The sequence below is a fragment of the Ooceraea biroi genome, chromosome 14 (assembly GCF_003672135.1).
Source record: "Ooceraea biroi isolate clonal line C1 chromosome 14, Obir_v5.4, whole genome shotgun sequence".
NCBI classification, from domain to species: domain Eukaryota; kingdom Metazoa; phylum Arthropoda; class Insecta; order Hymenoptera; family Formicidae; genus Ooceraea; species Ooceraea biroi.
The window spans coordinates 39631-48671 of NC_039519.1; the positions used below are offsets into that span (position 1 = coordinate 39631).

At 43.8% G+C, this 9041-nt stretch overlaps 1 long non-coding RNA gene across 1 annotated transcript; it reads left to right on the plus strand.

Annotated features, from left to right (window-relative positions):
* Positions 1-6: 6 nt before the first annotated feature.
* On the plus strand, positions 7-5572 carry LOC113563401. The gene is made up of 2 exons (XR_003407448.1): positions 7-234; positions 1627-5572. It is a non-coding gene; the product is annotated as an uncharacterized LOC113563401 (long non-coding RNA).
* Positions 5573-9041: the final 3469 nt, after the last annotated feature.

Sequence of the window (9041 nt, forward strand, 5' to 3'; positions counted from 1 at the left end):
CGTCGGGTCGCGAGTGCGCGAGAACGCGAGTGTTTTTTAATCGCGGTGGCCCGCCGCCGTTGTTGCTGTCGCCGCCGCCGCCGCCACCACCGTTGCCGCAGCCGTCGCCGTCGCCGTCGCCGTCGCCGTCGTTATCGTCGTCGTCGTCGTCGCGGTGCTTGCCACTGCTCTCCGCCGTTAGAGAACGGCTCTCCGCTAGGGAATACGATATACCAAGGGAGTAGTTCGCCGCGGGTAAGCCTCTCGGAGGATTGGTGCGTGCGAGCGGGAGCGACGAGGATCCTCCTCGTTATCACCGTCATCGTCGTCGATACCGTCAGCGTTCTCGTCATCGTCGTGGCCGTCGTTGGCAAAGTTCTCGGCGAGCAGCTGCACCGTGAAGTGTGCGAGCGGCGCCGTCGCGTCCGCGTTACGGCTCCTCCGCACCAAGTTCAGCTCGAGGACCACCGAAGGAGCAACCGCTCCGAAACGTCCGTTCGTCGTTGCACTTGTGACAAAAGTCTGTTCCTCCTTTTCCGTTTCTCTTTGTCCTTGCACTTATCCGTCTCTCTCTCTCTCTCTCTCTCTCTGCCGTTTCTTCGGTTCTCTTATTCTCTCTTTTAGGCAATCACGCGAGTGTGCGTAATCTCTCATTTTCTTTCTCACGCACATCCTCGCACCCACACGCACATATGTACACGTACACACGTGAATTACGCACCACGAATACGTTCTCTCTCTTCCTCCCTCTCCCTCTTCCTCCATCCAGTTTGCTCTCTCTCTCCCCCCCCCTCTCTCTCTCTCCCTTATTCCCTACTTATTCTCCTTATTTTTTTAATCCTGGATAAACGGGATAGGGACTAAAGGGAAAAGAAAAAGGAGTGATCTTTCTCATGCCACGACGATGGCGATGACGACGACGGTGAAGACGAAGCTGAAGCTGAAGATGATGACGAAGATGACGTGAAACGTTGCCCGCGGTCGCACTGCATCCGAAAATCCCAACATTCGCATTACAGTATAGTGTCGCCGTGCAGTGTACACAGTGAAACACGCATTTTCCCAACGTTGTCGTGGCTTTGGAGAACGACGCGACGCTATGCGCCGCGTCGCGTCGCGTCGCGCCGCAGTAATGTGACCGCGTTTGTCTCGACCGCACGTACGTGGTGCACGCTCGCCGCGTTCATGTTCGATTCTTTATCATACGTGCGCTCGTTCATCCATCCGCCCGGTCCGTCCGTCCGTCCGTTCATTCGTTCATTCGCTCGCTCGCTCGTCCGTTCGTCGTTCCGTTCGCTCGCTCGCACCTTTTTCGATTCCTCTCCGATCGTCCATCGCCAGCAATAATCGACGCATCGGACAACGCATCGTGTTTACTACACGCGCCGTGCGCGCAAAGGTGCCGCGATTACCGACCGAGTGCTCGCTATCGCGCCCGTGCCCGTTTCTTCGCCGCGATGATGCGTCGTTGAAGCTAGTGCTGGTGCCCCATCACCCCCGCATTCGGTTCTGCCCTATTGTCCGGGTCTCCTACCGAATCCGTCTCCTCGCCGCGTCGCGCGCCCGCCCGTCCACGTATTCTCGCCGTCGACGGAGTTATCGTCATCGCCTCACGTCGCCGCGCTCTCTCTCTTTGTGTGTGCTCAGTAAGGTATGCGTGCGACCGACGCGGCGGTCTCCGATGATCTCCGCGTTTTTGTGCAAGCCGAGATACAGGAGCAACGCGGGGCGCACTCGCCGACGCGCTGCCACGACGCTACGAGAGCCCCGAAAATAACGGGCCTATTAATAGGGGATACCTCGGCGCAGCGGCCGCTCCGCGTGTGAACTTGAAGATAGCGAGGAGGCCGACCGACACCGCCCGACCGACGATCGCGTACGTATATCACGCGCTTTATTGCGGCCCCGATGCGGGGTGCGACACGCGGGGGCCAGCGGGGAAGCGAGGCGGAGGACGACGAGCTGCTTGCTCTCGGGTCCGCCGCAAGCTAGAGAGCGACGGTGTCCCGAAAGGGACAAATGACCGTTTTCATCCGCGAGGGGTCTTTCAACCGAGTGCGACAACGAACAGCGACTTTCGCCTGCCCGACTCGCTTCTCCTCTGGACCCGTGGTAGTCTCTCTCTCTGGTGTCACCTAGCAAGGCGCCGGAAGTGAGCGTCGTTCCGACGGCGCGCGACGCCCGAGGATGCTCCTCTTGTATCTTTCCGGAAGGAATCGGGAATTGGACTCTGATGTCCGTCGTGGATACGCGGGTAGGCCGCTAGCCACTCGAGCACGCGCGATGGCTCGCGGAAATATTAAACATCTCGCTGATACGCGCGTGTTAATGTAACACGCGGTATTATCGCGATGTGCAATGGAAAGAAGTACGCGTAACTGGGTCGCGGCGTAAAACACCTGCCTTGATGCCTATTTCTTTGACTGTTATTTTACGAAATGCCTGATTCGATAATCGACTCGCTTCGACTGTGAAGCTTCATGCCAAAGCGAGTGACGAGATCAACGGGTCTCCCTCAGCAGTATGATCGCATCGACGCAAGTTGTGCTGCATATGAGTTTGTCGCAATATTCGTTTTTTTTTTTTAACGATGTAACTTATTTATGTTCCGTTGTTTGCCGTCTTTCGAGTATCACGTCGCGGAAAACGTTCTAATCTAGGATTTGAAGTTTGCAAATACGAGATCATGGGTGAAATCCTACGTGGCTTCGTCGCAACTCGCTCATAAAAGTGCAACGTGCGTCGAGGACACATTGTTGTTATACAGTACAAGTGAAGTGTTTATGAGAACAGTGTTACGATGTCGAAAAGCATATTTTGAAGAATACGATTATAACGTTCGATCAAACCCGCGAGATTATCGTTACAAAGTTTCGTTCCGTAGCGATGCAACAAGAATTCCGATCGCAAACCATATTAAAGTCCTCAAAATTAAAAACCTAAATCTTAAATACCTTAAGCTTATATATTATTTGTTTAAATAACACTATCTTTAATCGTTCTGCGTTCTATTTTGATAGATTCGTGGAAAAGCCTGAAAATGCTTTCTGTGTTCTTTTTTTTCTGAATCGGTGATTGATAATTTCCGGTTTGGAATTTCGACATTGATTCGCGAAAATGTCGAAATTGCGGAATTGTAACGCTTTTCTAGCCGCGTGACGATATGCAGGAAGAGAGGCGGCGAACTGCAGTTCGCCGCTCGTTCTGGACAATTTTTCATAACTCGCACGATCGAGCCGGCGATCGCTTATGATTTTCTTGCACGCCGTTGCTAATTTAAACGTTGGCGTTTGCTGCCAAGTATACGACGCGAGTCCACCGGGTAGGACTCGCGTTTACTCGCATCGACGCAAGTTGTGCTGCATATGAGTTTTTGTCGCAATATTCGTTTTTTTTTTTAACGATGTAACTTATTTATGTTCCGTTGTTTGCCGTCTTTCGAGTATCACGTCGCGGAAAACGTTCTAATCTAGGATTTGAAGTTTGCAAATACGAGATCATGGGTGAAATCCTACGTGGCTTCGTCGCAACTCGCTCATAAAAGTGCAACGTGCGTCGAGGACACATTGTTGTTATACAGTACAAGTGAAGTGTTTATGAGAACAGTGTTACGATGTCGAAAAGCATATTTTGAAGAATACGATTATAACGTTCGATCAAACCCGCGAGATTATCGTTACAAAGTTTCGTTCCGTAGCGATGCAACAAGAATTCCGATCGCAAACCATATTAGTCTACAAAATTAAAAACTTAAATCTTAAATACCTTAAGCTTATATATTATTTGTTTAAATAACACTATCTTTAATCGTTCTGCGTTCTATTTTGATAGATTCGTGGAAAAGCCTGAAAATGCTTTCTGTGTTCTTTTTTTTCTGAATCGGTGATTGATAATTTCCGGTTTGGAATATCGACATTGATTCGCGAAAATGTATTGCGGAATTGTAACGCTTTTCTAGCCGCGTGACGATATGCAGGAAGAGAGGCGGCGAACTGCAGTTCGCCGCTCGTTCTGGACAATTTTTCATAACTCGCACGATCGAGCCGGCGATCGCTTATGATTTTCTTGCACGCCGTTGCTAATTTAAACGTTGGCGTTTGCTGCCAAGTATACGACGCGAGTCCACCGGGTAGGACTCGCGTTTACTCGCATCGACGCAAGTTGTGCTGCATATGAGTTTTTGTCGCAATATTCGTTTTTTTTTTTAACGATGTAACTTATTTATGTTCCGTTGTTTGCCGTCTTTCGAGTATCACGTCGCGGAAAACGTTCTAATCTAGGATTTGAAGTTTGCAAATACGAGATCATGGGTAAAATCCTACGTGGCTTCGTCGCAACTCGCTCATAAAAGTGCAACGTGCGTCGAGGACACATTGTTGTTATACAGTACAAGTGAAGTGTTTATGAGAACAGTGTTATGATGTCGAAAAGCATATTTTGAAGAATACGATTATAACGTTCGATCAAACCCGCGAGATTATCGTTACAAAGTTTCGTTCCGTAGCGATGCAACAAGAATTCCGATCGCAAACCATATTAGTCTACAAAATTAAAAACTTAAATCTTAAATACCTTAAGCTTATATATTATTTGTTTAAATAACACTATCTTTAATCGTTCTGCGTTCTATTTTGATAGATTCGTGGAAAAGCCTGAAAATGCTTTCTGTGTTCTTTTTTTTTCTGAGTCGGTGATTGATAATTTCCGGTTTGGAATTTCGACATTGATTCGCGAAAATGTCGAAATTGCGGAATTGTAACGCTTTTCTAGCCGCGTGACGATATGCAGGAAGAGAGGCGGCGAACTGCAGTTCGCCGCTCGTTCTGGACAATTTTTCATAACTCGCACGATCGAGCCGGCGATCGCTTATGATTTTCTTGCACGCCGTTGCTAATTTAAACGTTGGCGTTTGCTGCCAAGTATACGACGCGAGTCCCCCGGGTAGGACTCGCGTTTACTCGCATCGACGCTCGTTGCTTTTGCGACATTGATTCAATCGCATTGTTTCTTTCGAGTCGCTCGTTATGCGGCCCACCGAGTTATCAATCAATCGTTATTTCGGCCCGTAGCTCATTACTCGGTGGATTGAAAGTGAAAGTGGCACGAGTCGGAACTTTTAGTCCGCAGCAACGACGTATGGAATAACCGCAAGACAAACAGTAAATCAGTATCAGTCGCGCGAATTTTTGGAGAATTTGCTTATTACTTGAATCTATCTTTTATTTACGTGTGATTTATTTATTTTATGGTATATACTGGTCTGCAGTCGTTATTAGTTTCCACATTTGTCTTCTTACTTTCCTTCCTTGTCAAAGCACATATTTGGCACTGTTCTTGTTTCAAGTGCAAAAATGTGAAATAAGGGAAACTTACAATTAGAGGAAGCATATAGTCACGTTCTGTTAATGCGTTTTCATGTTCTTCTCGAATCCAGACTGTGCATCTGCGCTTTTTTATACTCCCTCCTCTCTGCTAAAATGGAGATGAGGGATAAGTGCGTAAGTGTTAAAAGGACAAAAAGACGAAATTGAAATGGAGAAAGTGTGATGTGAAAACGAGAACATTATTAAACAATTTTAATGGAAATGCAAAATGGGACGTTTTATGTATTTATCGTTGCCAGGTTGCTTGATTAGTTTATTATTCCACTAGAAATACAGGTAGTGACTTTGGTGAGTTCTCGACGACACGTCAGCACACACTTTGAATCTCGCAACAGCAATCGTGCTCGCCGTAAACTTGAGTTTCGCCGAGCTGGCTTGGACGATTGTTTCTGACGCTGATATTACTTGACGTGCGACAAATTCCGAACATTGTGTAACGAGCAGTCCAAGTGGTCCGTCTTATCGAATCATTAAGGAGGTACCTCGCCATCGATACTGCCGTCGTCGAATCATCACCGACGGCAATCGAGAGAGATAAATCGCGCTCGTATCTCGCGGTGGCTGTTCGAGTATAAACGTTTTTTCAGCGAAAAATACATTTCCTTCGAATCACAAGAATCGGGATTGATGACAAAAATGCAATTTTCGCAGATTTTAATATGAAATCAATGTTAATTTGCTCGAATATACAATTCCTTAATAGCTCAGCAATTAAAAGTACAATTAGAATTATTAAATGTTTATTCGAAATAATCGAGGAAATATTTATACGAGAGTGAATTAATATCCTGACAAATATTTGCCACAGAAGATATTTTCTTTCACCGATCGGTTCTCTGTTGAAATTCTCCTCTGCTGCAATTTCTGCAAAATCACGTGACCATTGTAATTAACATGGAATGTTGCCTCTCGAATTTTACAACTATGTATCTCTGCAACATTTTTTTCGCGCGGTTTTGGAGATACCCTCGCGTCGTCACTTTGAATGCCTCGTCCTCGCATATCTAATGAATGTCTCGACATTGAAGTAAGCGGCATTCTACTTAGTTTGGCCTTTAACGTTCGCTAGGCCGAGAGAAAGTGCGCGACATTTGATACACCCTGTATACGTTGGCCAGCTCGAAACGACCTTACGAGATGGCCGCCGCCGTCGCGCGCGGAACATTCTTGGCCTCCGGGGCCCGTGCTCTGTTAGAAAAGCTCTACTTCCACAATATTTCTGGACATATACCGAGTGTCCGAGTATCCTGCAATCTGTGACTAGTCTATTCGGTACAACTCTCTGTACCGTATTAAGGGGGGAGCCTGCTTTAGAACGTTGAAAATAAGGTATAATTTTACGAATTTTTTTTGGAGAAACTATACAGCGGATCATTATAAAACTTTGATGCATTTATTAGTACATGTTTAAAGATAAAAAAAATTATTTTTTTATTTAAATATATCGCCTGTAGAGGTCGTCCTGGAGGCATCTTAGTGCAGCTGGCATTGTAAATTGGTGAGCATTCTCCTGCCTCCAAATTTCATCCAAACTGAAAAATTGAAATATTTTCTCGTTATTTATGAATTCCCATCGTCGATGAACCTTTAATATTCATAAAAACATTAAGTTAAACAATTATTTTTGCATGAAAAAGTTCAAAAACTTTGCCTAAAAATCGTACTTTTGTGTTCTAAGCTCCACCATTCTGGCACTTTTCAACTTTTTTCTTCTCTCTTTGGTTCATCGACGATGGGAACTCATAAATAACGAGAACATATTTCAATTTTTCAGTTTAGACGAAATTTGGAGGCAGGAGAATGCTCACCAATTTGCAATGCCGGCGACGCGGCTGCACTAAGATTTCTCCAGGACGACCTCTACGAGCGATATATTCAAATAAAAAAATAATTGTTTTTATCTTTAAACATGTACTAATAAATGCATTGTAAATTGGCGAGCATTCTCCTGCCTCCAAATTTCATCCAAACTGAAAAATTGAAATATTTTCTCGTTATTTATGAATTCCCATCGTCGATGAACCTTTAATATTCATAAAAACATTAAGTTAAACAATTATTTTTGCATGAAAAAGTTCAAAAACTTTGCCTAAAAATCGTACTTTTGTGTTCTAAGCTCCACCATTCTGGCACTTTTCAACTCTTTTCTTCTCTCTTTGGTTCATCGACGATGGGAATTCATAAATAACGAGAACACATTTCAATTTTTCAGTTTAGACGAAATTTGGAGGCAGGAGAATGCTCACCAATTTGCAATGCCGGCGACGCGGCTGCACTAAGATTTCTCCAGGACGACCTCTACGAGCGATACATTCAAATCAAAAAATAATTTTTTTATCTTTAAACATGTACTAATAAATGCATTGTAAATTGGTGAGCATTCTCCTGCCTCCAAATTTCATCCAAACTGAAAAATTGAAATATTTTCTCGTTATTTATGAATTCCCATCGTCGATGAACCTTTAATATTCATAAAAACATTAAGTTAAACAATTACTTTTGCATGAAAAAGTTCAACAACTTTGCCTAAAACTCGTACTTTTGTGTTCTAAGCTCCACCATTTTGGCACTTTTCAACTTTTTTCTTCTCTCTTTGGTTCATCGACGATGGGAACTCATAAATAACGAGAACATATTTCAATTTTTCAGTTTAGACGAAATTTGGAGGCAGGAGAATGCTCACCAATTTGCAATGCCGGCGACGCGGCTGCACTAAGATTTCTCCAGGACGACCTCTACGAGCGATACATTCAAATCAAAAAATAATTTTTTTTATCTTTAAACATGTACTAATAAATGCATTGTAAATTGGCGAGCATTCTCCTGCCTCCAAATTTCATCCAAACTGAAAAATTGAAATATTTTCTCGTTATTTATGAATTCCCATCGTCGATGAACCTTTAATATTCATAAAAACATTAAGTTAAATAATTACTTTTGCATGAAAAAGTTCAACAACTTTGCCTAAAACTCGTACTTTTGTGTTCTAAGCTCCACCATTCTGGCACTTTTCAACTTTTTTCTTCTCTCTTTGGTTCATCGACGATGGGAATTCATAAATAACGAGAAAATATTTCAATTTTTCAGTTTAGACGAAATTTGGAGGCAGGAGAATGCTCACCAATTTGCAATGCCGGCGACGCGGCTGCACTAAGATTTCTCCAGGACGACCTCTACGAGCGATACATTCAAATAAAAAAATAATTGTTTTTATCTTTAAACATGTACTAATAAATGCATTGTAAATTGGCGAGCATTCTCCTGCCTCCAAATTTCATCCAAACTGAAAAATTGAAATATTTTCTCGTTATTTATGAATTCCCATCGTCGATGAACCTTTAATATTCATAAAAACATTAAGTGAAACAATTATTTTTGCATGAAAAAGTTCAAAAACTTTGCCTAAAAATCGTACTTTTGTGTTCTAAGCTCCACCATTCTGGCACTTTTCAACTTTTTTCTTCTCTCTTTGGTTCATCGACGATGGGAACTCATAAATAACGAGAACACATTTCAATTTTTCAGTTTAGACGAAATTTGGAGGCAGGAGAATGCTCACCAATTTGCAATGCCGGCGACGCAGCTGCACTAAGATTTCTCCAGGACGACCTCTACGAGCGATATATTCAAATCAAAAAATAATTGTTTTTATCTTTAAACATGTACTAATAAATGCAT